Source organism: Aptenodytes patagonicus, chromosome 10 (genome assembly GCF_965638725.1).
Source record: "Aptenodytes patagonicus chromosome 10, bAptPat1.pri.cur, whole genome shotgun sequence".
NCBI classification, from domain to species: Eukaryota; Metazoa; Chordata; class Aves; order Sphenisciformes; family Spheniscidae; genus Aptenodytes; species Aptenodytes patagonicus.
The window spans coordinates 22,008,930-22,036,497 of NC_134958.1; positions in this window are offsets into that span (position 1 = coordinate 22,008,930).

A 27,568-nucleotide genomic window follows, 5' to 3' on the forward strand; every position below is an offset into this window, starting at 1 on the left:
GAGTGTTGACATATTTAGTGCGTTGCTTTATAAAGCAAATTGCCCGAGCTCATTCAGAGCTTGACACCATTAAAACAGCACATAACTATGCGACTGGGAGGATACCGCTGCAAGAAGTCCCACTTTGGGGAGGTACGGAGCACCTCGGAGCAGGCAGATGGCCCCAACTCCGGCTTCGGTGGGAGCTGAAAGCCACCAGCACCATCCAGCCCCCGAAGAGAGGGATGTACAAGCACCACTCAACATGCTAACATGAGGACTGCAGCAGATTTCAGACCCGTGAATCCTCCCTGCCCAAACCCCCAGCTCCTCATCTAGACATCTCCAAAGGTCCGAGGCTGGGAGGACATGGTACGTACCACGCCAGGCTCTCCCAGTGATGGGCACCCGTGCTGTGGGAGCAAACCTCGGCGTTCTCCTTGCCACACCAAGCCAAATCCCTTGGAAGTGGGCAGAAAATCTCAGTTCAGTAGGTTTTGAGTGGGAGACATCTGGGTTTCTTCCCATTCAAAAGGAGAGAGAAGGAGACAATCCGCCCTCAGTGTGCGCAGCTGCATGCACACATGAACAACCGAGAGCTAGGACCACCAAAAACCTACAATTCCTGTCCTTCAAGCAAAATCCTGTTCAGCAATACAGTTTCCAGACCTCAGAGCCACCAGACCTCAGCCCTTTCTGCTGCAAGCGCGAGGGTCGACCCCCAGATAGGGCAGCTGCCTGCGGAGGCCAGCTGGGTTTCTCTCCCCGCCTGGCATACGCAGAGTCCCTACAGAGCATCTGTCTTCTCCCCGAGCATCTTTGAAGTGCTCTGGGTTCTGCTGCAACAGGATTTTCCAGATGTTAAACTGATTCTCAGAAAACAAACAGACATAGAAAAAGCTTTCATTACAAGGCTGGTTTGTGTCCAAGAGCAGCCCAGGGGCCAGGCTAAGATAGGAAACGGTGCCTGAACAGCCTCTCGCTGGAGGCCAGCGTGAGGTATGGCTCTCCGTGGACTCATAGTCCATGCCAGCTCCACGTTTGTTTTGCAGGAGCAGGGGCAGGAGAAATGAGCGGGTTTTCTGGCACATTGGCTCTCCTCCAGGGACCAAATGTTTTGATGCTGACAAAGCCGCTGCACCCTTTCCTGCTGTGAGGGTGCTTAGCTGAGACCTTTGGGTGCCTCCAGAGACACTGCTGGCCCTGGCAGGGACATCCCAAGGGTGACCTAGGCACCTTGACGGGCTTGGTAAAAGCCTCCCTACCACCAAGGCACCCTCCCTCCAGCACGGGAAGCATGGAGAAAGGAGGAGAGGGAACCTCCAAAGGCTGCCGTGAAAATGTCAGCACTGAGAACTTGGTAGGATTTTCCATACCATGTTCCCATCTGAACAACCCACCGTGCTGTTAATTATCCAGTCGTGGGAAGTCACATTTCAGATAGGGACCGTTTGTGACAGAGGGGCAGACACTCCTCCATGCGTCCGAATCTACTCCTGCCAAAACCCTTGGCTTTTAGGCACCCAGCAAATATCATCCTTTTTAGGCTCAAACTGAGCTTCAAGCAGGAAATATCCTGCACCCATCACCTGCCAACGCCCTGATGCTTGTGAGGGCAGTGGTCTTGGGGAGGATCCCATCTTCCCCTCCAAGCAGGAGACTGACACCCGATGGGGTCTCAGCGCAGGGCAGAGAATGCTGCAGCTGGAGCGTGCACGGAGCACGTTTAGGTGCATTTACCTGCGACGTAGCTCCATCTGCAAGGTGGGTCCCTGACACAAGGTCCTGGTTCCCCAGGACAGGCTGGTGCAGAGCCAAAGAGCATGGCACAGAGAAATGCTGCCCCACGCCAGGATGCAATTAAAGCCACCCAAGCAGGGCACAGACCCTCAGAAGCCTTCATGCCCCAAGCTCTCTGACTTTCTTTGACTCAGGACTGCAAGCCCTCCAAGAAGGTCCAGCAACGCCTTATCACTTCCACCCTCTCCAGACCTCCTTGGGTTTATCAGCACCAGTGAGCGGGCAGGCTCCCTGCAGTGAGATCCACTAAGCAAGAGGCATCACAACAGATCAGAGGGACCTGGGGCTCCTCCTCATTTATATTCCACTCCAGCTGCAGCCTTCAACATGGCTGAGGAAGGCAAGGCAAGACAAGGCCTACAGAGAATGCCTAAAGATTATTTCTCTCAGATAACAATTTATTTTCCATCATTAATGCTTTTGAAAGCCCAACATGTCCTGCAAACAGAAAGAGCATGTTAAACGTGTGGGCGGTGGAGCTGCAAAACCGAGATGAGCACGTCTGGCACAGGTACCCAGCCAGCCGGGGAGACGTGGCACCGGCAGGCACCCTGCTAGCAGCACAACCGAGAGAAGGGCTTTGGTGCCAGCGAGCATCACCCTTGCCCAGCAGAAGCTGCAATAGAAGCTAGTTATCCCCCACAGAGAGGTCCCTCACCACGCGCCCTCTCGAGTCTCTTCCCACAGCCCTGGAAAAGCGAGAGCATCATCCCAGAAAGCAGAGGTACTGCAAGCCCAGGCGCTGAGCATCGCACAGCGGCAGAGAGAAGGCAGGACTGCAGGAGGACGACTTGCATGAAGGATGAGAGGAGCTGGAGTCTTCCATAATGTAGAGAAAATTGCTTTCGCCAACTATCTGCAGTTTTAAAGCAATTACATTTGGGGGGAAGCCGAAAGCATGTCTGAGTGCTGCACACATGGCGGGTGCGTTTTAAAATGCAAGAACCGAGTAAGGAAAAAAATAGAAAAAGAAAATGCCCTTTAAAAAAATTATTTGATGCAGTAGGTACTGAGAGGATAAAATATTTATAATTCAGGGAGGGGACAGCTCTCGGAGGCAGCCAGACATCCCAGCAACGGGACAACAGAGCTCAGAAGAGGAGCCTGGGCAGCACACCCCTAACTGATGGTTCCCTTCCCCCTCAGCAGGGGAAATCCTCCTTGGGAAGCTCTGACAACACAGCAGCTGAGCTCTGCCTGGCCCAGCAGAAATAGGGTTTGCCTTAATTAAAACACCATTATCCCTCCGCTTCAGCTGCTCGCGCAGGAGGGACGGTAACAAGCAAGCGCTGCTGCAGCGCCGGCATCAGGGTCAGGTCTCGGTGGGCTTAAACACCCTCGGGAACGTGCTGCCCTCAGATGAAATACGGAGCCACCTTAATGCTTCCATTTATGGACCTGCAGGCTGACCCAAAACCCAGTAAGCACCCCAGCACCTGCCAGTTAAAGCCTTTCCAGGCCCAGATTTAGGCTGGGAGGCAACAGCTTTTATTTAGCCATAGATGAAAGCTCCTTCAAGCTATAAGAAATACTTCTGATCTCCTTCCCTGACAAGCCATCGCCCTTCACCACCATTTTTCCCCTCTAATCTGCTGGAATTAGGAAGGATCCCAGGCCATAAGCACATCTTCTTTAATTACCAAGGCGGCAGGGACCAAGCTGCCCTGATCCCCGGAGCTGCTGCACTGACTGCTGCTGGCACTGCTTAGACATCCAATTTATCAGGCAGATGCCCCTTTTGCTTTCAGGCCACGCATCTTCCCCTCGTCTTTATCTGCTCTGGGGACAGGTTTGGGAAGAGGAGAAGTGGCATCTGCGGCTGCTGGTGACAGAGCCCCTTTTCAAAGGATGCTGCTCCGCTGTTATTACCAACTCTTGCCAAGTGGAATTGAGACATGAAGTAGATTTGTGCCCAAGATAATGGCGTTTATTAGACAAGCTATTGAGGAGAAAACAAAAGCTAACAGTGGAGAGGCACTAAGAGAAACGCTTAAAGAGAATCCATCAAGAGTACAAAGAGGAGCGGTGTTAATAGCTGGTGCTTCCCATCAATGATTAGAACCTTGAGCAGTCCCTTAACGATGCTGGGAGAGTGAAGGTTAGCGTCACCCAGCAAGAGGTGACAAACAGCACAAAGGTGTCCGCACCTTCGGACAGAGCAGCACCTGCCCCCTTCCTTCGCCGTCAGATGTGGCTGAGCATCTCTGCCCCAGGGTGGCAGTCCCCAGCTCACCCACAAGCCTTCTCCTCACCTATACGAGCACCACACAATACCTATACCATACGATACCTATACCATACGCTCTCACTACGCACGAGGATGCCGCCCTCCAGAGCCAGGATCCTGGCACGGCTGCTCCGGCCCCTGTCGCTGCGCTCTGTGGCCCGACGGCCGCAGGACGGGGAGGGAAGGAGAATTTAGTCTCTGCATCCCTTTGGAGCGACCGGTGCACTTCTGGTAAAGCCAGAATTGCCTTCCCATGGTGAATGCCTTGAAAATCATGGCTCCGTCTAGGTTTTCCTATTGGAGACCTACCCCTTCTCACCAAAGGAGGCCTGTTCCTGCAAAATCTTCCAATAAAAATGCATTTTTGATGGGAAAAATGTCTTCCATAGGATCTTTCACACCCAGACTTTTTCATCCCAACCCTCCTCTTCTTCTCTGGGAGGATGCTCAAGGGCCGGGCTGGGGTGGCCAGCGGCGCAGGGTGACGTGGAGGAGGGCGAGCCCAGGCAGGAGCACGAGGGCATCCCTGCAGCCCAGCAGCTCCTGAGAAATTTATTGCTTGTGACACATTGTCAAAGTGAGACACGCCTCATTAATCAGAGCTGAAGCAAATGAGAGGACTCCTTAGCCAATTTAGAAAAAAACCAAATCAGGGATGGTCCACGGGGCTCACCGCCTCCCCTTGGGCCCCGGCGGTGAGTGGGAAACCAGGGCAAGATATAACACAGACCCGAATCACAGCTTCTCCCCTTCACCAAGATGGTGAATTCCTTGTTTCCAGCAAGCGGCAGCAGCCGGGAGCAGCCAGCAACCAGCACACAGCCAGGCTGGATCCGGCACAGCCGGCTGGAAAAACACAGAGCTCAAGGAGCCACACCTGACACTTGGAGAGTTTGAAAATGAGAGGTTTCATTTCACAGCTCCTGGAATGTTTTGTTTCCCAACTCTTGAAACAGAGCTCATTGACTCTCCTGAATGGCATTCTCTGCTAAAAAAATCTATTTTTAAAAGCTTTTCTTTTTTAAATGACGTGGTTTTCCTTTGTGGGTTAAGCTGAGCTGGCACATGCCTTTTTTTGTTGTTTTTTCTTTGTTTTTTTCCCTCCAAGATTTATCAGCCTTTGGTGCAGAGGGCACTACCAACTCTTCTCCGCCTTGGAGGGGATGCCGACCCCCCGGAGTTTTACACTGCCCTCCTCCACCCCAGCCTCCTTGCACCATCCGCCCCTTGCCCCTGGCCCTCAGCAGCCCGGGGAGAGCCCATCCCAGACCCCCTGACATGCGGCAGGCTGCTTGATAAGGGGTGCTCACGGGGAGCTCTGAGGTCGAGCGTGGCCAGGGGGACACGGGCCGTGCTCCCCAGCTGCACCCAGGGTTGCATGGCAAAGCCTCCCAACGCTTGCGGGAGGGGAAAGGCGAACACGGGCAAAACAGGCAGAGGGACCATTTTGATGCCAGCAGGCATCTGCGGCAGAGCATCAGCTTCCCCATCACGAGCCAGCTTGAAATTTTACAAGAGCACAGACACGCCTGTTAGCAGAGAACACCCCAGCTCGCCACTTTCCAAACGGGCACCGGAGGAACCCGGGAGCTGAAGACGGAGCCGTGGATGTTGGATGGATCAGTCAGACGGGTCCAGCAACACAAGACAAGCCTGCTGTCCCTGCACCGGCGGCCAGGATGCCCCGGGCAGAAAGCAGGTTTCACCTTACGGGGACACATCCAACAACTGGTGGAGGGACCCAGAGGAGAGACCTCTCTCCTCCACCCACACGAGCACCCAGCAAGAGAAGGGAGAGGCTGCAGGCCTGAAAGGTGCCCCAGGTGCCGTCACCCAGGAGCTGTGCCCTGCCCAGGGCTGGCAGGGGACAGCCCTCCTCCCACAACAGCAGCGTGGGGACAACTCACCCCGCGAGGCCACCTCCTGCCCTCGCGCTACGGTTCAGGCTGCCAAAGCCCTTCCTATCATCAGCCAGAGCCAGGGGAGGGTCTGGGAAGGAGAGCTGCGCCAACGGGCCTAGAGCTACAAACAAGGTGCACTCAGCAACCCGCAGGGCTTTACACACACCCAAAAAGGACCCCCTTAAAAAACAGCAAAGACCGGAAACGCTTGAGCAAGCCAGAGCCGCGGGGACCGCAAGGAGCCGAGCGGACTCACCCTGCCGCGGGCCAGGAGGGCGGCTGCCGGGGCTCCCCCACCCCAGCAGGCCTCGGGCCCTCCCCGGGGGCCCTCATGGCACCTGCGGGCAGTTACAGAGGTGCGGGCCGTCCCCTCCGCTCCCGCCCGGGGCCCTGCCCCGGCCACCCTCCGCCCCGCGCGGGCCGGAGCGGCAGCCAGCCGGGGAGCACCCGGCTGCGGGGAGGCAAGGCACGGTTCTGGTCGGGGCCAGCTGAGCGGCGACCTGCCCCATGGCTCCCAGCCCGTCCCCTGGGCACGCGGACGCTCGCCCTGCCCTCCCCTCCCTGCCCCTGACCCAGCACCAGCACCAGGCAGGCTGAGCCCAGCCCAGCAGCATTTTCCTAAATTGAACAATAAACAAGGAGCCCTTGCAGATTTCCCTTACGCTGCAGTTCCTTATTAATCCCCACAGTAAACACAAAGGGGGGGGAAAAAAAAAAACAATTAACCTAGGAGGGATGCTTTCTGTTTAAAGATACAAATGGCTGCTAAAAGCAAACAAAGGAGCCCGAGCAAATGTATGGCAGACAAAGTGGGGAGCAGCCCACGGGCCCTGGCAAGGGAGGGAAGAGCGGCAGGGCTCATGCCAGCCGTGCCCGGGAGCCATCAGCGGCACCGGGAGGGAACCTGCGGGGCAGCTCGGGCTGCACAATGCTACACCCCTTGCAGGGTCTGTCACCCCGGCAAGGGCTTCCTGAGGAGAGGGGGCACCCCCTCACCACCCCTACATACACCCCAGCCTGAACCGACCCTCTCCCCGCCAGCAGGTCCCCGAGGCCGGGTGGGCTGGTGGCTCCCATGGCAGCAGTGGGGTGCAGCACGCCGAGCTCCGGGGGAAGGGTCGGGCAGCAAAAACACAGTTAACTCGCCTGGAAAAGGGCCAGGACGCTGGCACTAACCCCCCGTGCCCAGTGACTAACGCTGTACGAGGCTGGTTTAATGAGAAACAGCCATTTGAAGCTTAACAGCTCTCACCGGCAGGTTCCCCCCCTCCTTCCCACTGTAGTTGCTTCCCGTACAGTGCACCCAGCTAATTAATTACAGAGCACAATCCAATCAGTCAGGCCATCCTATTGCAGTTAAAGGCGTTTAAGAGATAATGCCATGAAACTCCAGATGGACTGGCCTGACCTCAGCCTCCGACACCGCCAGGGTACTCGGGAGCTGCCGCCACTCCGGCCGACATCCCAGATCCAAACACACCAAAAAAACCTTCAGACGCTTGCAACGCTGCCTGTGCACTGGGTTTCTGAGCCCCCGCTGACTTTAATGAGACCTGCGCTGTCCTCCTCCACTCGCCCCTTGCCCCAGGGCAGCCCGGGCTTGCTGCTGCCCGCGAAGCACACGCCAGCCTGGGTCAACACAAGCGCGGGTGAGGGAGATGCCACCTGCCCTACTTCTGCCTGCTCCGAGTTTGCTCTCAGCATGGCCGAAGGACAGATTTGAAGGCCAGATGCCAGCTTGTCTTCTCCCCGCTGCTGCCGGCACGTGCCCCACATACGGTCAGCTGCGGCAGAGGCTACCTCGGGGTGTCGTGCACCACTGATGCTGATATGCCAGGGCAGCCTGATCCCTTCCCACCTCGCCATACGGCTCCGCTCCACCTCCCTGCCGCTCCCCCAAGTACCGAGAGATGACGGCCACCGCTCAGCAGCCGAGCCCAGCCTCACTGGAGATGGGTTTTGATGGCAAGTGGAGGTAGGAGAGTGGCTAAAGTGGTGGGATGCTGGACAACCAGCCCCTTTACAGTTATTATTGTCGGCATTGATGTGCTGATCTCCATACGGGATGTTCTCAGCTTTGCAGGGATGGTTTAAATCTCCTCCCTGGGGGTGAAAATGTGGGAGTTCAACCAAAATCAAGCACTGAGGAGGGAAAAGTTCTCAGACCCCTTTGACAAAGGTGGGGGCTTGCGTTAGCTCAGCCCATTTGGTCCTGAATCAGCCGCTGTCCCTTCCACCGACCCTGGCAAGGGGTTCTTTCAGTGGGTGCCCTTGGGACCTCAGGCAGTCTTTTTTTCTTAATCACACCCATCTGAGGCCCAATCCTGACCATGTATTGCCGGTTCTGAAGCCACTTGCTGCAATGGTATTAAAGAAAAAGCCTGCGGCGCCAGATCCCGAGCATCCCCACAAAGACTCGGTGTGGTTATGTTGCTTTGTGCCAGCTGTGCTCCCTGCCGCCTCATGTTCAATGATGAAAGTGGCTGATTCTATGATTTACTGATCCTACCTTTGGTTAATTTTGCCTGCCCGGGGTGAGGATAAGCTCTTGGATTTGCAAACATTTTAAGGATTGTGGTTTTAATTATTTTTTTTTCCCTTATTGTGTGTGCATGCATCAAAAGATCTTACGCCTTGATCCAAAGCCCAAAGTCTAGGCGGGGGATATACATCAAGCCTAAATATGCTCCTGTCACAGGTGGCATCAAAAGCTTCTTGCAGTTGAAATGAGTGTGGGTTCTGCTCTCACTTGGTCCAGCCCATCTCATGGCAGCTTGACCTCCAAGGAGAAGTGAGGAAGGGTCTCTGCCTCTCAATCACACCTCCACAATGCCTTTGTCAGAGACTCAGGCACAGATAACTACAGCGAGGGACAGAAAGCCCCTTCTCAGAGCTGTCCTCAGCCAAGCAACCCCTGGCCAGGTACCCAACTATCCTGCATCAGCATCAGCAGCGTGCAGGCCACAGTGATCAGCACCAGGAGCATCAACGAGGTTTGCACTCAGACAACAACCTACAAGTTTCACTAATGCGGATTTGCAAAGGAGGGATGCGACCCTGGCAGGACTGGAGCACAGCTGCAAGCAAACAGCGGCGTTCACCAAGCACAAATGGAAAGGGGACAGTGCTGGGATGACGTCTAATAACGGGGTCTTCCTGAACGCACCGTACCTACGCGCCTACAAAACTCACCGTCCTACAAGAACATTTACTGAACGTCTCCTAACAGTGTCAGCAACAGACGCCAGCGATTAGCAAGAGGAGCCAGAACGGGCAGCGGTCAGTATGGATGAGACAGGACCAACCCCAGACCTCTAAAGCCAGCTGCTGTTACGTGCTGGTGGGAGCTGCATGAGGGCTGGCTTGTTCTACCCAGCACCGAAGTGAAGTACAACTAAGTCATTATCTTGGACCCTAAAACAAGACAATAACAACACAACACCACAGCTTCATCCAGAAAAGCAGCGGCACCAGCTCCTCATATCCACATCCCCTCCAACGAGTCAGCAGGGATGGGGGGGGCACCATTTCTTTAAAACATCTGTCCCATGCCACCCCTGGGAAGGCTAAGGACAGGGAAGAGCTCAGCACATCTGGATGAACAATAAAATAGAATATTATGTCCTCCCTCCTGCTGGTGTGTCCTAGACCAACACATTATAGGGTCTGGCCACAGAAAGGCCTCGTTTCGTGGTAGCGATACGGCCACGGTGGGATGCACCAGCTGGAGGACTGCATGGAGCAGCTTCTGCTCTCTGATCCGAATCCAGCTCCAGGGGCCAATGAGCACGGCACAGGCGGGACGGGAGACGAGGAGACAGATGCTTTGTGCATCCCAGCACTGCAGCCCTGGCAGGGCGGGGACATCCCCCGTGGGCGCCGAGCTCCCCTGCTGCAGCTGTTTGGAGAAGGAAGAGGCTTTTCCCCATGGAGTCGGAGAACTGAAACTCTTCAAACGCTTATCTTGAGAGCTCCTGTAAAGCATTTCAGGGATTTTGGCTGGAGGAGGGAAAAGAAGCTGTTCGATAAACCCCGAGGCCATCCCACCTTACATGTCTAGAAGACAGCTCCGGAGCGCCCTGGTTCGGGAGGTAATTCCCTTGTTCTCAGCTCCCCGGGTACCCCATAAAACAGGGCACGTCTCCTGATGGCCCCACAAGGACTCCCTTGGGAACGGACTGAAAAGACCAGCAGAAACGAGGCGATGCTGGAAAAGCATCAGCCTCTTGGAGGACAGTATCTACCTGAGGTTGTGCTACCAGCCCAGAGCACCCGTTCTGCACCAAGTCCCCAAAGCAACACACCGGAGAGAGCTCTTAGCCTTCAGCATCCATCTTCTCTCTGCCACAGTTGTAGCACCAGGATCACTGCTGGGGCCTGCACCGTCCCATTTTCTGTACCCTGATATGAACCCTTCCTAGGAGCCGCCAATTAAACCACTGAACTGTTCTCAGCTCAGCCTCCCATGCATGAAAACGTCCTGTTATTTCGCACCTGCCAAGAGCTGTGTCCCAGCAGATTTATCTTGAACTGACACTTGAGGATAATTAAACCCCTCTCTCTCCTCTGTTAGCAGCGCAGCAGATAAAAGGAGAGCCCTGGGGCCCTCTGGTCGCTGTTGTGGTGGGTTGCTCCTGTACAAGTCAAGGAACATGAGAATAGACTCAGTTTCTCAACAGAGACATGGATGGGGGGCAGGGGGACAGCTTTGCAATTTGCCCTAATTTGGCAGGGGAGCTGAGCAAGATGTAGGACGCATGCAGGCAGCCTCCCTAGCAGGGAGGATCATCTGGTGAATGGAGTGCTGGAAATCAAATGCCCGGGATCGAATTGAACCCCCCTCATTGTTACCTGATGGGGTATCATCCATCACTGAGCCTTTGGTCCCTAGAGGTCCAGCCTTGATGGTCCAGGCACCCTTCTCATCTCCTCTACCTCTAGCCTAAGCTGCCCAAGGCAGGGACTGGCTCCCGTTGCACGTACCACTACAGTCAGCGCTGGGTACCAGGTGCCCCATAGATTCAGCCTGAAGCTGGCAGGTTTTGGGGAGCGGGTGGCAAGGCGGGCAGGCAGCCGGCCTGCCGGCAGCTCCACACCGGTCTCCTCCCGTCTCCCGTCAGCGCTGCCTGAGGTTACTGGATGCATCGAACCTCAAAGCCGAGCTTCGATCGCGGCAGTTTTGAGGTTGGCGCTGAGCATCTGCCATCGCTCCGGGCTGGGCCTCCAGCAGCTCGGGCGGTGGGCCGATGGCCGGGGGGGCCGAGAGCACGGCGACCCCCACCTGCCTGCCCCAAGGACCCCTTCGCGCCGGGGAGCGGGGCGGGGGGTGTCCTTCCCTCATCCCAGCCCCGCTACGAGGGGGCCGGGTGGCACTTGCTGAGTGATGCTCTGAGGAGCCGCAGGTCTCCAGGGAACACGGGGCGGCGGCGGGGTGCCTCCTGCCCCACGGCTGCCCCCCCCCCGGGGGATGGATACCCCCCCCGCCTCCGCCCCATCCCGATGCGGCTGCCCCGCTCCCCTCCGCCGGCCGTTACCTCCGAGGGCTCGGGCGGCGGCCGGGCGAGATGCGCCGCGCTGCAGCTGGGCTCGGCTCCGCGGGGCTCGGCGCATCCTCCGCCGCTCGGGGCTCGGCCGGGCTCCTGCGCCCCGCTCCCCGCCGCTCTCCGCTTGGCTCCGCGCTCCTCCGCGCCCGCTTACCCGCACCCCGCTCCAGCGGCAGCGGCGGGGGCGAGCGCATACCCCGGGGCTTGAGGCTGCTGCCGGCCCCCGCTCGACGCGGCTCAAGGCTCCCGCTCGCTGCCGCGGCGCCGGGCACCTCCCGCAGCACCAGCAGCGGCAGCGGCAGCGGCAGCGGTAGCGGCAGCGACGGCAGCAGCAGCAGCCGCCGTACCGAAGCGCCGCGCCCCCCGCCCGCCCCCGCCTCCCCGCTCCCCTCCGTGCCCGGCTCCGGTGACAAATCGCGGCCGGGATTGCTTTAAAGAGAGAGCGCCCGCGTAGCCAGCCCGGGGCGGGGGGGGGGGATGCACGGCACCCCCCGGGGCTGTCCATCACCCCCCCGGCCTCCCTTGGGCGCCCCGGGGTGCTGGGCATGCGATGCGGCTGAGCCCCGACAGCTCGACGCACCGATGGCTGCAAAGGCAGCAAAGCAGGGTGCAGCCATCGGTGCGTCGAGCTGTCGGGGCTCAGCTGCGTCCCCAGTGCAGGGTGCAGGCAGCCCTGATGCTGAGTCCCAGCAAGGAGGACACAAAGCAGCCCACCTCTGTTGTTTTGGGACAGTGAGAGACCCCCCAGCAACCTGGCAGCGGTGCCAGCCCAGTGGGGGGAAATGTTCCTGGATCCCCGGGGAGAGAAGATCTGGCCGTGGTTGGGGCAGGTTATCCGCTGCCCTGCACCTTGCCAGTGAACCCCAGTCCCGCTGCAGTCGGAGGACATGGGGCCAAGCCTGTGCCTTGCCGGAGGGGCTTTCCAAGGAAGATTTTATCCGTACGACATCTCAGCAGGTTCTGAAGGGAAGCCGTAGCCTTCGTTGGTGCTCAGTGCATTCAGCAGCAATGCTGAAAATTCTGCCTGGAGGCTATGGGCCCAATCTGCCAGCTCTGCAGGGTCAGGCAGCGCAGCTGCCTGTGGAGTAAACCCCTCTCTTCGCTCCCCGCTGCACCCCATGTCCAAACAGCCCCCCAGGCCTTGCAGGAGCATCCTCAGCCATTGTTCTGCAAGACCGATTTGCACCATGTCCCAAGCACGTGCGAGGCTCGTGGCTGTACACCCGGCACGGGGCACGGCGCAGGAGACACTAATCCTTGTGGAAAGGCATATGGAGCTACGGCAGAGCCCGCTCCCCAAGCAGCCCTCAGCCTCTCCGCAGGTCCTGTTTTGGTGAGCACATTCATGCACTCATCTGTAAAACCCATCGCTACGCGACGTTCGGGGTGCTCTGTTGCATGTTTGAAGATGATTGAATTGCACATTGTTCTGTTCCCAGATCTAATCTTATCCCCCTTCCCAGGGCTGGGGGGAGAGGAGCCGCCGAGGACCCTTCCCCGGGGGAAAGGCACTGGGCTCCCTTCCACAAGCCAAGCTGCGAGCCCCCTTCCCAAACCTGCCACCCTGCCACGCCCTTGCTTCAGATATCATCTGATGTTTTCCTTTTCTCCTGCCAATATTATCCTCATCCTTATTCAGGCAGGAGCTGAGGCTTGCAGGTCTGTGGCTTTTAATCAAAACTGGAATTCTCTTCACACAGTTACGTTATCTCTGTTTGTCTTGCCAGAATGAAACAACGTGTTTGGTGAGGTTTTACAGAGCATCCCAGCCTGTGCGACCCAGGGTGTGGCTGCACCCCCGGCTGTGGGCTATCGGCTGGCCTGCAGCAGCCTGCAGCAGCCGCAGCTGGCAGGGCTGCCGGCGGTGTTCGGTGCTGCACACCCACGGGGAGGGAGCCCGGTGCTCCCTGCCCCGAGGAAACTACAGCTGCCACAGCAGGGGCAGGCTGGAGCTGGGGGCAGGAGCAGGCAGAGGTGCAGGCAGCTCACTCGGGGTACAGAGCCGGGAGCAGGGCGGTGTGCTCGGGCACCGCTGCCCAGCCCCGGCTCTGCGGCAGGAGCGCAGGCAGCATCCCTCCTTACCTTAACGCTGCAGTACCGATGCTCACTGCTTTCGCACTTGGCGTTTTTCATCAGTGAACACCATCTGTACCAGAACCGGGTATTGTTATGACCTTTGAGGCTCCATCCAGTGGTCACTTCCATCAGATGCTTTTGTGTCTTACTATGCTCCCAGGCACGGTGCCAGACTCAAAACGCGCTGAAGGCGGGGAATGCCTTTCCTCCGGTTTCAGGAAGGGTCCAAAAAACAGGGTCCAAAAAACCTGCCCAGATGCCAGGACTGGGTCTAGAATTATTCCTATTCCATTCACGCTAGAGATAAGTGAGATAGGAAAACCCACCTGGTAGGCGGATCGTGAAGTAATTAATGCATAACATTAGTAATGATCTTCTTATTCCAGCTCTGCTTATTATTACAACAAGCTTTGCTCTAGTCCACCATGATGTGCTGCATAAAGCACCTATCTCCTAAATCTGGTTTCCTCTTTGGAGATGATCTCTAGCTGAGAAATTACCTGCTCTCAAAACTGATTAGAGCCCTCATCAGCAGATTCTTCACCCATCCTTTAGGCAGGCCCTAGAATATACAGGGAATTCAGAATAATTTCATGCGGGAGGTAAAATCTGGAGTTGGTGGCCCAGCTGTGTGCCATTTCCAGAGAAAATCCAGAAAAAGCAGTGACAGCAGCAGGTCGCCAGCCCAAATCCGGGTGCTGTGAGCTGCCCCGCTCAGGTCGGCGGATGCTTCAGCTCCTGTGGTACCTTCCCTGCCGGTGGCCGACGCTGGCTGCCTCTGTCTCACCGCCCCTTCCACCCCCGAGCACTTTGGGGGGCTGTCCCGAACACTGGGTACCTGCCAGCCCCTGAGCAGAGGGAGGCTGGCGTCGGCCGTCCCCGCCTGCAGGAACAATGCTCCCTGCCCTATGAAACTGGGGACCTCAGGGGACGCCAGCAGTGCATGATGCGCCTAGCACGTCCTGGAAGGAGCCTGGAGCGGGCAGGACCCTGCCGGCTCCCGCTCCAGGCCCCCGCAGTTGCAGGCAGCCGGCTTTCTGCTCCCTTCGCGTGCTGGTCCAACTCCATTTGGAAAGCAATGAGGTATTTTTCCTCCTCTGCTTCCCATGGCTAAAAACTGTCTCGCAACTCCCATGGTTAAAAACTGTCTTCTAATTTCCAGCCTACATTAGCCAGTTTAAACCTATTTGTTCTTGTGCCAGCACAGTCTTTTAGCTTAAATGGTTCCTTTCTGTACCTGGTGTTTACTTGCTTGATATATTTATGGAGAGTAATCATATCCCTGCTTTACCTTCCCTTTGCTGGGCTAAACAAGCCAAGTGCTTTCAGTCTCATCTTATAAGACAGGCTCTCCATTCCCCCCACCATGCTAATAGCCCTTCTCCGCACCGCTTCCAGCGTGAATTAATCTTGCTTTCCAGTCATCATGGGCCGTCACGGTTGTGTGCGGCGCTTCAAATAGCATCTCCCAGTGCCCGGCACAGCCACCAGTGCCCGCTCCACCTGCGCTGATACCACCCTGAAGCAGGTGACCGCAGCTCCAAGCACGGCGGTGATGCACGTGTGCTGGCCTTCCCCGTGCCAGATTGTCACCTGAATGAGGTGATGCCGGTGGGAGACCTTGCCTTGTGCCTCCCGAATGCATCCACCCAGCCGGCAGCCATCCCAGCCCGCTCCTCGGGTTGCCGGCTCCTGCCTTCCCCTCCGGCCGACGGCAGAGAGGTTGGTTGCTCCCGCATACTAAAGAGGGCTGCTTTCTCCTCTCCGCTGCACTGCAATGGTGTACGTGCAGAGCTCTCCCTCAGGGGGGTTATAAACTCCTGTAGCCTTAAATGAAACTCACAGAGGACGCACAGACTCATCCCACTAAACACAAGAGGGAGATGGTATCACCATGCTCTGATGGTCACTAATAACTTTACCTCTCCTGTGCTATTCTCAGCAGAGATAAACCTCCAGTGTCTGATGAGCCAGAACAGAAATATCCAATGGCTCTTCGTTCTTTTCTATTTTTGCTGCAAGCTGGTTAACCCTGAAATCCAATTACTGCTCATTATTCAGTGGAACTTGCCTCTTATCAAACGGACACATTGCGGGGCCACTGTGCTGACTCTGAGTGCTAACGGAGCTGCAAATTACTCCTGCCACGCTGGCGGACCCATAGGCGTGAGCCTGGGGGTACCGCTCCGGCCCCCCCCACGCACGCGGGGCTCCGGGGTGCCTACCCCCGCATCTCTTCCCTGGCCTGCCCGTCGCTGCTGAGCGCCCTGCCTGCACTCCGGCCACGGGCTAATGCAACCACAAGCTCCCTGGAGCTGCGAGCACGGCGTGCACGCAGCAGCGCCTGCTGCGAGCTCGGCTCCCAAGGTTGCTGCGGCATGTCATCGCCTTGCAGCCCAGCACCACGGCTGGAGACACCGTGCCTGGCCACCCATGGGTGCCACGGGCCAGTCTCGCTCCCGGCGCAGGCTGAGCTTGTCAGCCGGGTGCTCGGAGGAGTCGCGCAGGCTGAGCCTGTGGCCAGGAGCCTTTAAGCTCCGGGGGTTATTGTGCACAGTGTGAAATGCAAGGAGCTGATCCAGATGTGCCGTGGATTAGCCTGGGAGGCTCGATGTGCCAGAGAGGCTGGCTCCCTGCGTTAGCACGGGAAGCGGGCGCGCAGCCAAGCCCAAACACCGCCTAATTCAGATTCGGTGCTGAATTCAGCAGGTGGGGAAAGGGAAAAAAAAAAAAGGCTTTGCAGTTTTCTTTGCTGATTAAAGTCATGGCACAGCAAGTTTCACCTACATTCATTAGCAAGAGGGGAGGGAGGGGGATGTTCCCAGCAGCAGCTGCTGCCGATGCTCCCCCGGCACCCAAGAGGCAGCCGGGCGCAGACCGAACCTCCTGCCCACGACCCTGTTCTGCATGGGCTGGATGCGGCCCCAGGGCCCTGACCCACACGCTTTGCCCTCCAGTTTCCCATCTTCCTCTCCCTAGCGTTAGCCCTCCCTGCCACAATGGCCTCAGGGACAGTTTCTCAGGTCAGCCTGGCTTAAATAAGCCCCACAATAATTTCTCTCTCTTCCAGATCATCCATCAGTCCTTCTCCAAGACAGTTTAGGGTAATCCTCCTCCTCGGAGACAGGTGATGGAAATGGCAGGGGATGCTCCGGGCGAGGTCTCCTGATGCTGTCAGACATGCCTGCCACACTTTCTGGCACCCACCGCATCGTCACTGGGTTGCTGGTGAGCCCCACCAAGCCCTGCCTGCTGCCTCCCTCCCTCCCCGCTTCCCGTGCGCCGCCTGCAATATTGCACCCTCTGGTTTCTCTTCAACTGGACCAGCGGGCAGTCCGGTGAGGATCCGGACCAGCCGTGGGCACACGGCTGCATCGCAGCCTCATTAACGGGGTGACAGAAAGCCCGGCTCACGCTGCCTGTGGCAAGACCAGGGGTGCAAAGCTGCTCCATGCAATGGGGACCCGTGCCTCACTTGTCTGATTCGGCTCGTACTGCCTCAGCACGAGTGTGTCCTCGGAGCACCGAGGAGCTGCTGATGCCGCCTCTGCCCTGCTTTGCCTGGCTGCACCAGCCTTTTATTCATTGCACTGGCCTCCGGTGCCCCTTCGGAGAGGTGCTCATGTGAAGTGCCATCCACTCGCACCCAAGGCTTCGTGGCTGCTGGCAGGAGGATGGGAGCAGGGCCAGCGTGATAGATGCTTGGGCAGGATCGTCCCCAGGCAGCCAAATTTCAGCCCCTCCACACAGGGCCAACTGTGGGAAGTCAGCAAAGCAGGGGCTGGAGCCGCAGTTGTGTGGGGTGCATGGGGAGCAGCGGTTCGAAGTCCCCTGGCTCAGCGCTGTGCCTGGGGTGCTCTGGAGCTGGGCATCCCCCATGCCCAGGGCCAGGTGGGCAGTTAAAGCAGGCACCGGGAGCTGAGCACAACCCAGTCCTTCGCTTCCACCCCCCGGCTGCTTTGTCAGCTACCGTTGTCCTGATTAGAGCTGATTTATTCCCCCCGCCACCCTCCCAGTCTGTTAAAGTGATTACCACCTTGGCAAATTGCACCAGGGAAACCCGGCGGTGGTCTCCCTCCGATCACGGGGTAATTGGTCTGCACCTGCCCATGGGGCACCCACAAGAGCAGAAGACCGAGAGGTGCCACCCTGGGCTCCTGCGGCACCCAGCAGCTCCTCTTGGCCCAGGTCTGGTCCCCCCTCTCCTGCCCTGGCTTGGCTTCGTCCAGCTCCTGCCGAAGGCAGAGCATCCAGGGAGCCGCCGGAGGGGGAAGGGGAGAAAGAAGCCGATGAAACCCCGGTAAGTGAAAGATTAAACATAATACCAAGTAAATTAATATACAAGAAGAGAAGGTAGGTTTTAAATTAACTCATTACACTGCTAGGCTTTCAAACCCATTTATTTACCCCATAGGTCCTGCAGCTTCATATGGAAAATGGCTTCTGCTTGACTGCTATTAAAGCTCAAACGCAGAGTGACGTGGCTGCGTGGCGGCCGCCGAAGGCTGGCAGTCGACACCTGAGTGTGCCCATAGATATATGCAGGGACGGGTAATTGCACATGCAAAACGTTTGGCTGTGACAGCAAACAGGACGATTGAGCAGAGAAATGGGAATCCATTTCCATGCACAATTACCTGGGGGGGGGCTGAGCCACAGCTCCGGGAGACGACAGGACCGGGTCCCCCCCTCCCGAGTGCTGGATGTGCCGTGCGACAGCCTCCCCCTCTCCGTGCCTGCCTGTTTCCCTGGGGAGCGGGGCATTTCCATCCTCCCAGGAACCGGGGGACGCTGTGCCGAGCTGGATGAACTCGGTGCTTATTACTGGGTTAGCTGTGATTATGGAGCAGATGGCTTAACGAACGAGCTGTTCTTTGGGGCAGATTTACTGGGAAAAGGGGCAGGGGAGGAAGCGAATAGCCTGAGCCCCTTTGTTTGGGAAGTCTCTGCAATTAGGTGAGGCTTTTCTACAGGGTCTCTCTTATTCAGAAATTGCTGTTCCCAGGTCTTACTGAGGAGCTGGAGCTGGTTCGTAATAGATGATAAATGAAAGAGCAGGGGGCGGGAAGCCCAAGCCTCATTTTCTTCCCACTGCCTCCCCTTGAGCTGGCAAACGAAAGCCAAGTTGCACGGCAGGATGCTCAACCCGAACTATAAAGCAGCAGCTCGTGCCGGAGGCAGACGGCACGTTCCCCGGGGCGAGGTCTGGCGCTGGCTCTGCCAAGCAGAGCCGTGCGGGTCAGGCCGGCGGCGAGCTGAGAGCCTGCCTTTGTCTCCATTCCCGACCGCCAGCTTTACTGCACTACAATTCCCAGCAGCCTGCGGGAGGGTCTTTGCCTCGGAAAGCGGCATCGAGCGGGGTGCGATCAATAAAGCAGTTGGGGGTGCGGGCAGAGCCACCTCTCGCTGGCCGGGCAGCGAGCTCAGCGCGGGGCTGATGGAGATGGATGCGGGCAGTGAAGCAGCGCCAGGAGCTTTTAATGCCAGGACGAAGGGCAGAAGTGCGGCTAGGGGCGCAGTCCCTTCCCAGCAGGGCTGTGGTGGGCAGGGCAGGACCAAGGGCAGAGTGATGGGATCAGATCTTGCACACTCAAACTTTCCCACCTCCTCCCAGGTTGCCCTTCAGCATCCACCATCAGCTGCTCTGCTGGCTGGGCAGGGAGAGGAGATGGTCCTGGATGGCCCAGGAAAGGCTTCTTCTTGGGAACACAACATGGGGGGCCATCTCTGTGCCCGGGCTGGAGCAAACCTGCCTCTCCAAGGGCTCTGGGGACGATGACACCACAGCCCCATGTTTGTGTGGGAACCACTGGGAGGGGGCAGCCCCCAAGCCCCCTCCACACGTGCCTCTAATTATCACACCTTCACCTCTGGGAGCGCCAGCCTTGCTCTCCCCCATTCATAATTCAGCCTGACACAGCCCAGCAAAAATCAATTCACTCTTATAAGAAAGTGCCAAGGCAAATTATTTCCTAAAGCCTTCGACAGGGCTTTCTTCTCTCCCAACAACTGTATCTTTGGTGTTGAGTCCTAAATTACAGCTTAACCCTTTGAGCTCTTCCAGTTTGCTGGAGAGCCCAGCGGGACAGGTGATTGATGAAGCCATCAGCAGGAGCACCTTGTCGCCTCGTTGCTCAGCCGTTAGGGGATGGGCCCATCAAGCTGCCTACATGCGAGTCCATCCATTCGTCCTTCCCTAAATCATCCCTCTAGGAACACTGCCGGCTGTAGAACCCTCACCGCATGACCTTGTCAGGAGAGCAAGCAAAGCAAGGGCTGCCTTGATTCATAGCCGGGCGGTTCAGGCATTTGGGGTGCCCTTCCCCATAGACCCCTGGCTGGTCTTTCCAAAGGCAGTTTGTGGCCGTCAGAGGACTTTTTTTTTCTTCTTTTTCACAGTGTCCTGGTAAATTCACCATTGGATGAACCCAGCTTGGCGTCCCTGCTGCCTTGGCAGTCACATCCCGGTGGCAGGGTCTGGCCCTGATGTGTGCTGTGCCCTGCAGCCCCCCGGGCGCTGCCGTCAGGTACCGGCCATCCTCTGCCTGACCCACACTGCTGTGTGTGGGAGTTGTACTTGCCCCCCCATCATTCCCCCACTGAGATACTGCACTTGGGAAGATAATGAAGCTCTTCCTTCCTTGCAAGGTCGCTGGCTATGATGTGTTGGATTATTATGTGGCCTTTTAAACTCATTAACACAATCAGTTCCCAAGTACAGAAAGGGAGGAAGGAAGAGAGAAAAGAAATGATGTGTATTGGGGTCTTAGGAGTAGGGGCTGTGATGTCCCTGGGAGCACCCATCGGCTCCCGGCAGAGCTTTGTGGCAGGGGCTGTCACCCCTGGTCTGAGCAGACATTGGAGGAAAACACTAAAATGCTAAAAAGCCTTAAAATCTTCTGCTCAGTGAAAAGGTTTTCCCCAGCCTTGGACCACAAAGGATGGAAATCAGAGAGAGCCGATGAAAGATTAAGTCTAATAAAGGGAGTTTTAATCGCGGGGGGGGGGGGAAGAGAGGGGAGGGGGAGAATGGGTCAGAGTTGTAAACTGGCTGGAAATCAGTCCTTTGCTATCACAAACACATGATCGGAACTTAACAGTATTTGACATTTCAGTAATTTAGACCAGGATTCTTGGGAATAGAGAGAGAAAAAGAACGAACATTATTAATTTTAAAGAACTCCTCCTGGAAGGGCTCACGCTGAAAAAGGAAAAGAGAAATGTTAGAAGAAAATTATTTTCTTTATATTCCTCCCCCCGCCTTTTCTCCCCTAGCTGCGGAAGAGCTTGCTGGCCATTAAAAACTCGCCCAGGCCCAAGTGGCAAACGTTGAAAGGTCAGCCCGGTCCTGGGGGTACCGCAGGGTGGGTGCAGGTTGGGATACAGGATTGTCCCTACAGGCACCTGGGTATGAACCAGCAAAAGCCACATGCTGTTAGTAGCTCACGCGCAGGCTTGCACAGCCTCGGGAGTTGCCTACAGCCGTTGCCCAAAAGTGTCCGTCTGTCCTGCCTCGGCCGGCAGATGAGGCACTGAGGACCGAAATAGCTGTCCCCGAACCCAAAGGCATCACAGCATCCTCAGCAGCTGCGGGGAGGGGGAGAGCGTCGCCCCGCTTCCCCACCGTGGAGGAACTGAAGGCGAAGCTGCCAAAAATAAAACAATTCAGGACACCGTCTCTATTGTAAGGGCAGACGGATGTCGCTGGGGCTGCGCTCGAAAAGGCAGATCTAAAAGGATGGAATTAAAGAGACTGGAGAAAGAGAGGCTTTCTGCTAAAGCTGATATGCTGCTTTGCAGATAAGGCTTCTGCAGGTGGAGTGGCAGGCCACCCTTCAGGTCTAATTGGGAAAGGGAAAAAGCCACCCCAACCCTCCCCAGATGCTTTCAGCAGTGGGAAGGTGGCTTCCCTTGCTCCAACGTCCACCACCAACTTTTTACAAAGCATTTCTGGATCTTCCCCTGGTATTTTAAGAGACTTCAATAGTCTTAGGCGATTATTTCAAAGGATTTTTTGAAATTGGCATATTTTTCCCCCCTTTCGGTGCGGCCACACATCACACCACCCGAGAAGCCGCACGGCTGCCTGCGGGGTGGCCAATTTAGCTCCATGTATTTTGACTGCTTTCTCAAGTCCTGCTATTGATTTTTCTGCCGGGTCCAGCTGAGAATTCAGCTTATTAAAAAAAAAATCACAACCAGGGCAGAGCTACACCGCCGACGCCTGCCTCCGGATGGGGCTTCCACCTCCCCCGAGTGTGGGTCCTGCCGCCCCGAGGGTCCTTTGCTTTTAGGGCTGATGGGGTCGTGGGACCCATGATAAAGGAGAGAAGTTTCCCCGGCTTCCCCAGCAATGCCCAGGGTTTGCTCGGTGCCAGCAATTACCTGTTTCCCCATCGCACGCTCTGTTTAACAGCATTCGCTCTCACCTGCTTTCAGCAGAGATAATTTTAGCACTTTAGCTCTCACTTTATCTCTTCAGCCGAGGACTTCATTTGCTGCCAATGAAGCTGGTGGTTTCAAGAGCTGGGCCAGGTTACTTGCCTTCAGGCAGATGTTCAGTGCTACTCAGCCTGCTGAAAATGGGGAAATAATAGGAAAAAACAATGATTTCCACGCTGAGCCCTTCAGGAGCCTCTTGTGCCAGCTCCCGACCTCACCATCTCAGTGCTGGGCTCCCCGTGCCACCAGCTCCCCCGCAGCTAATTGGGTTTTACTCCTCAACGCTATTAAACATGCCCTGGAAGGGGTAAGGAGGCACCAGAGATGCTGAAGGCACCCCATGATGGCTTTGGCTTTTGTTCTCTTTTATTGCTGCCTTCTGACAGAGAAGAAACACAAAGGGGATATTTATGAGCCCTACCAGCAGTGGGTTTGGCTCTGGGCTGCATTTAAAGCACCTCCGTTGTTTCCCAGCATTAACCGCCTCCCAGATATTTACAGCGTTTGACAGCTGGAGACAGAGCCAGGTTAAAGCGCCTGGCTGCTTCCATGAGTGACCCGCACCTCGGGAAAAAATTTGTTAGGAGATGCAGGGGGGAAGGAGAGGAGAGCTCCTGGATGAAAGTGTGGCCGTCTCTTCACTAGACCGGGTCCCTTTCCCCGAATCCCCACGTAGGCACGGCCAGGAGGAGCTGGGGAGGGATGCTAAGCACTGCCCATGTTATACCAGTGTGTTCCCAGTTTGCTCCCCTCGGTCCCTCGCTTCACACGCAGGGGCTGGGGGTTTATCAGGTCCCCCCTCGCCTTTACTCTGCTTCCCCATCCCGGCTGTGGATCTGCCTCATTTTTCCTTTCTCTCCCGTGCTCCCTTTATCTCATGTTTATTTTTCTTCACTGCTTTTGCATCCTATTCATCTGTCTCTCTTTCCATCTCATCTCCCCCACACTGAAAGGCTTGTCAGGAGAAGAAAGAGCGAGCCCAGCTTCTCCCAGCTCTATTTACCAAATAAGGCCTGGAGTCAGGTTTTATTTAAGAGAAGGAAAATGAGCTGGATGCAAGTAGGCCAGAAGAAGTGCCAACAAATAAAAAGGATGATGGCAAAGAGAAGGATGAACAAGGGAGAAGAGGCAGAGCATCCCCTCAGAGCGCTGGACACAAGCTCATTGCCAGAGCCCCGGTCCGGTGCTGGGGGAGCCACCGGCCGCAGCCTTGGCAGCTCTGCTCATTAGCGGTGCCGAAACGGCATGAAAAATACAGGAGTGTCACGGGAGGTTGGGGAGCAAGTCAGGTGGCTAATTAGTTGGTTTAGGGCATCTTTTGTTTGAAGCCAAAGCAGTGGTTTCCTTCCCCCCATAGGCTATCATGCAATTAGACAGACAGCAGCTATCAGGAGCAGCAACATCGGACTGAGGGGCGGTGGGGGGAGCGGGAAGGGGGGGGAGCAAGGCTGCGTGAGCCTCTCCTGGCCCCCCGCCACGGTGCGGGAAGCACAGCTTTAGGGGAAAGAAACCCTGCAAGCGGAGCTAGGGGATGCTCTGCCTCGTCAGCCCCAGGCCACGGAGCCTCGAGCCCCCCTAGGCACCGCAGGGTTTCCCGGGGGCAAGTTCAGCCCCAACCTGCGGCAAGCCTGCCCAGACCCTCCGGCCTTAAATCAGGGCTCTCCCGGTGCCTTCCTTCCTGGCCATGCCACCCCTCACAGGTCCCTCAGTGTTGGGGACCCCTCTGCCACCCTGGCCAGCAGCGGGCGGGGGGGGGGGGGGGGGGCTTTGCTTTACCCGATTGCAAACCCTTCCCCACGCCATAGGGTCTGCAAGACATCCCCCCCCCTTCCTCCAGCCAGCCTAGCCCCCCTAGGGTGATGCTGCATTGCCTGGAAGAGGGCAGGGCTGGGGGCCCCTATGGTACCCCTATAGCACTCTTGGGGCTCCTCCAAGAGATCCAGGGGCAAAAATAAGGCTGGTTCCTCGCAGCCTGCCCCCACTCCTGCAAACACAGGCTTTCAGGGGCCTTTCCGCTCACCGCTCGCTTGGGCTCAGGCAGGCTCAAGGCAGCCGAATCAAAAGCAACTGAAAACACATTTTTGCAGGCAATCCAGTGCCTTTCTGGAAAATAGCCTCTAAAGGGGAGCCTGGCCCTGTGCCCGGGGAAGTTAACTTCAATTGACTCAGCTGCATTTTGCTTCAGGCCCTCTCTGATTTTTCTGGAGCGCCTTGTAATATTGAAGTGCTATTGCAAGGAAATTAAATTCACCGCACTTAGCATAAGCACAAACCCTTTCCCACAAGCCACGCTCCTGCGCGGGCACCCGAGCATCTTCACCGTCACCTACCTCGGGCTGCCTCGCAGCGAAGACACGTTCCCCGGCGTTTGCAGGATCAGGGCCCTGGCAGGGTACCCGGCTCTCCTCCCTGGAGTTTGCTGGTTATTCACGGCCGTGATTCCTTGTTACACATCACTCGCCAGCCTTGCCGCCGCGCTCCCGAGACAGCAGGAAAAGAGATCCTTAGCAGAAATACTATTGTATAGAGCTTGTACATTATATATTTTAGCCTCTCCCCCATGCATATTGTACATTCTCCAGCACAGCCCTGTCAATACGCTGCACTAGGAACCTTTGTACTTCCTTTAAATTAAACCCTAATTTACCCAGATAAGCAGGGCCTGGGTGAAGAGGCTGCTGAATCCCCACGGCTTGTTGCCCTTCTCACTCTTATGAGCTGTTACTGGCTATCGCCGGCTAATTAACCCATGCTGATTTCATTTGCTGACGGAAAACACAAGCCCAGGCCCCTCGTTAGGAAGGCTGAGGTGGGATGCAGCTCCCGGCCAGCTGGAGCAGTGGGGCTGGGGCACATCCTGGGATGCTCTGGGGGGGTGGATGCTGACCCACCGGAGCTCGTCTGCGCTGCAGCCGGGGAGGGGGCTGCAGGACCACCACCCGCTGCTGCCGTGGGGACCTCGGACCAATGCCGGCAGCAAGAGGAGCGTCTCCGGCAGCAAGCCAAGACCATTTTCAGATCACTTTGGTATTGCTTTTCCCACAGCTGGACAAGCTGCCTGGCAACCCTCCGCCCTGCTTGAAAGTTAGCGTTTCTTAAAACAAAGGCATTTGGCCTTAAATCCCCTTTTTCTCCTCCTCGTGAACAGATTTGGTCCGGGAGCTGGGCGTGCTCGGCAGCAAACCCGTGTATGAGGAAAGCACATCAGCTCCAGCGGGAAAGTGAATAATTGAAGTCGAGGGAAGTTGTGACGAATGAGTTAGGGTGGACTGCTGTATGCTCCCAGTGAATTATTTAAAGCCTGATTTTAAGTGATTCCTGAAATAAAGATGATGGAGACTGGGGTGGGAGGAAAACTACTGCAAAGGGCCACCGCGATGCCTCCCCGGGTGCAGGGACCAGGCTGTCCCCGCTGTGGGCTGCTGCTGCTGCCTGGCAGAGACGGGGGGCTGCAGGCTTTGCTCTGCACACTCAGGGTTTTGTAAAAATACCCCCCCAAAAACCACCCCCTCAATGTATCTTTTAATGCTGTTTTATTCTAAGGCCAGACATTGTGGTCTGGAAATGGTGGGGTTGGTTTAACCCCACCGGCGCAGCCGGGCAGGAGAGCCAGGCAAAGAAAAGTCCCCGCTCCGGAGGACATCATGTGAACATTATTTGATTTCAACAGACCAGAAAGCAGCAGAGCTAGAAGCGGTGTGCAGTGCTGGGAGGGGGGGAAACCAGGCTGAACTACCTCGAAGGCTCCTAAAAAAGCCAAATCACAAAGGGAAACAAGAGGGAAAGAGAAAATACTTTATTACATCTGTTTGAAGTGAGGAAGATACAGGAATGAGCAAACACTGAACTGTTTTGCTTTTGCTCGCAAATGAACACGCTGCTGAGCCTAATGGGATTTTAGATTAAAAGGTTTAACGAAAAATAACAACCACCTCCACAAACAGAGTTTTATAAGGTCAAATAACAGATGTGCGGTAGCAAAAAATACTGCCAGTGTTTTGCTTCCTTCTGCAGGGATGCCTCTCCCAGCCTGAGCCCCGGTCTTCAGGTGCCCTCCTCTAATTCCTGCCTTTATCCTCAGCGGTCATGTTTCTCGCTGAGGACGGCTGGGGAATAATCCTCTGGGATCCTATTTCGGCTGCCTTTTCTAGGCAGGGCTTTGCAAGAAGTTTGGCGCCTGCAAGCGAAGGCCACCTTTGTGGAGCGGCAGGGCTGGGGACAGGGACCAGAGACCTGGCCTGGATGGCAACAGGGAAGCCCCGCGGGGAAAGGCGCTTTCCCCGAGGGGTTTTCCCATCTCTCTTGGGGTTTCCCCAGCAATGCAGGGCTGCAGCCTGCCTCGGCATGCGGTCAGGGCGTCGCTCCCTAACACCCAGGGGGGTTCTGATACCCCCTGACACCCCCTTTTGTTAATAGGGACACAGCTGTCCCGTCACGCGGGCTGGCCCTTTGCCCACCTATTTCCACTGGGCATCAGACACAAGCCTCCCATACCCGTTTTTGGAGGTATTGGGTACTTTCAGCGACTCCCAACTTCAAGGGCATCTGGGGTTTGCAGCACCCTTGAAAAATTAGGCAACTTCTGCACGCCTAAATAGATGCTTAATGACAGACACTTCTGGGTGAGCGTGTTGGCAGCAGCCCAGCGCCGGGAGCAAGGTGAATCAGACACTGCCACAGCGTGGTGTTGGGCTGCACGATGGGCATCATGTTGTCCATCTTCACTTCGCTCCCTGGGGACCCCTCGCCGAGGGGAGAGCTCCCCACGGAGGGGTCCCTATGCTCCCCACTCCTCCGGTGATGCCGCAGGGTGATGGAGGACCACCTGCATCTTGCCGCCTCTGCCCCAAAACAGGGCCTTGATAATTCTTCCTCGCCTCTGCAAGCCGTTAGCTCTAACATGCCGAACGCCGTGATTGCGGCATCTTTGCGGTGCCGGCGAAGCCAGGCAGCATTAACCCAGTGCTGGAGTTGGCCCAGGGAGGATGGTTTCAGCCATTTAACCCTGCAACAAGCCAGAAATGGTGCAAATCCCCCTCTGCAATGCCAGATACCAGCCCCATGTCCTCTGCCCGCCCCTGTGACATCTCCAGTGATGCCAGGGGAAGGGACAGGCAAGGGATCAGCTCCATTGCAGTCTGCCCAGATTAATAATAGGATGTGCTTTAGATCATGCTTATCCCTTAAAGCTCTTGTTTTCTGAGAGCCCCAGGGCGCTCTCACCCTGCTGTGCCCTGGCATCAGCCTGGGACAGGGTGTCCTGGCACCCATCCCCTGCTCATCCCACCCCCCCAGCAGCGAGGACGGGCTCCCCCAGACCACATCCAGCTCTCCCAAGAGGGAAGGGCGAGCAACCCCTTCTGCGGAGGGATGCTCGGGCAGCTGCTGAAGAGGATCCATTACCCAGCACGAGCCATGTGGGGTAGCCACCCTGCGCAGCTCGTGCCAGGGAACGGATCCTCTCCAGCAGCCGCCCCGGGCCACCGGGTGATTGGGAAGCATCGCCGGCCTCTCCAGCGCTCTCAGCCCCCCTCCTCCCCTGCTGATTGCAATCAACACCTCATTCATACGCCTCTGTTTACCAATTTTCCAGGAGGTAT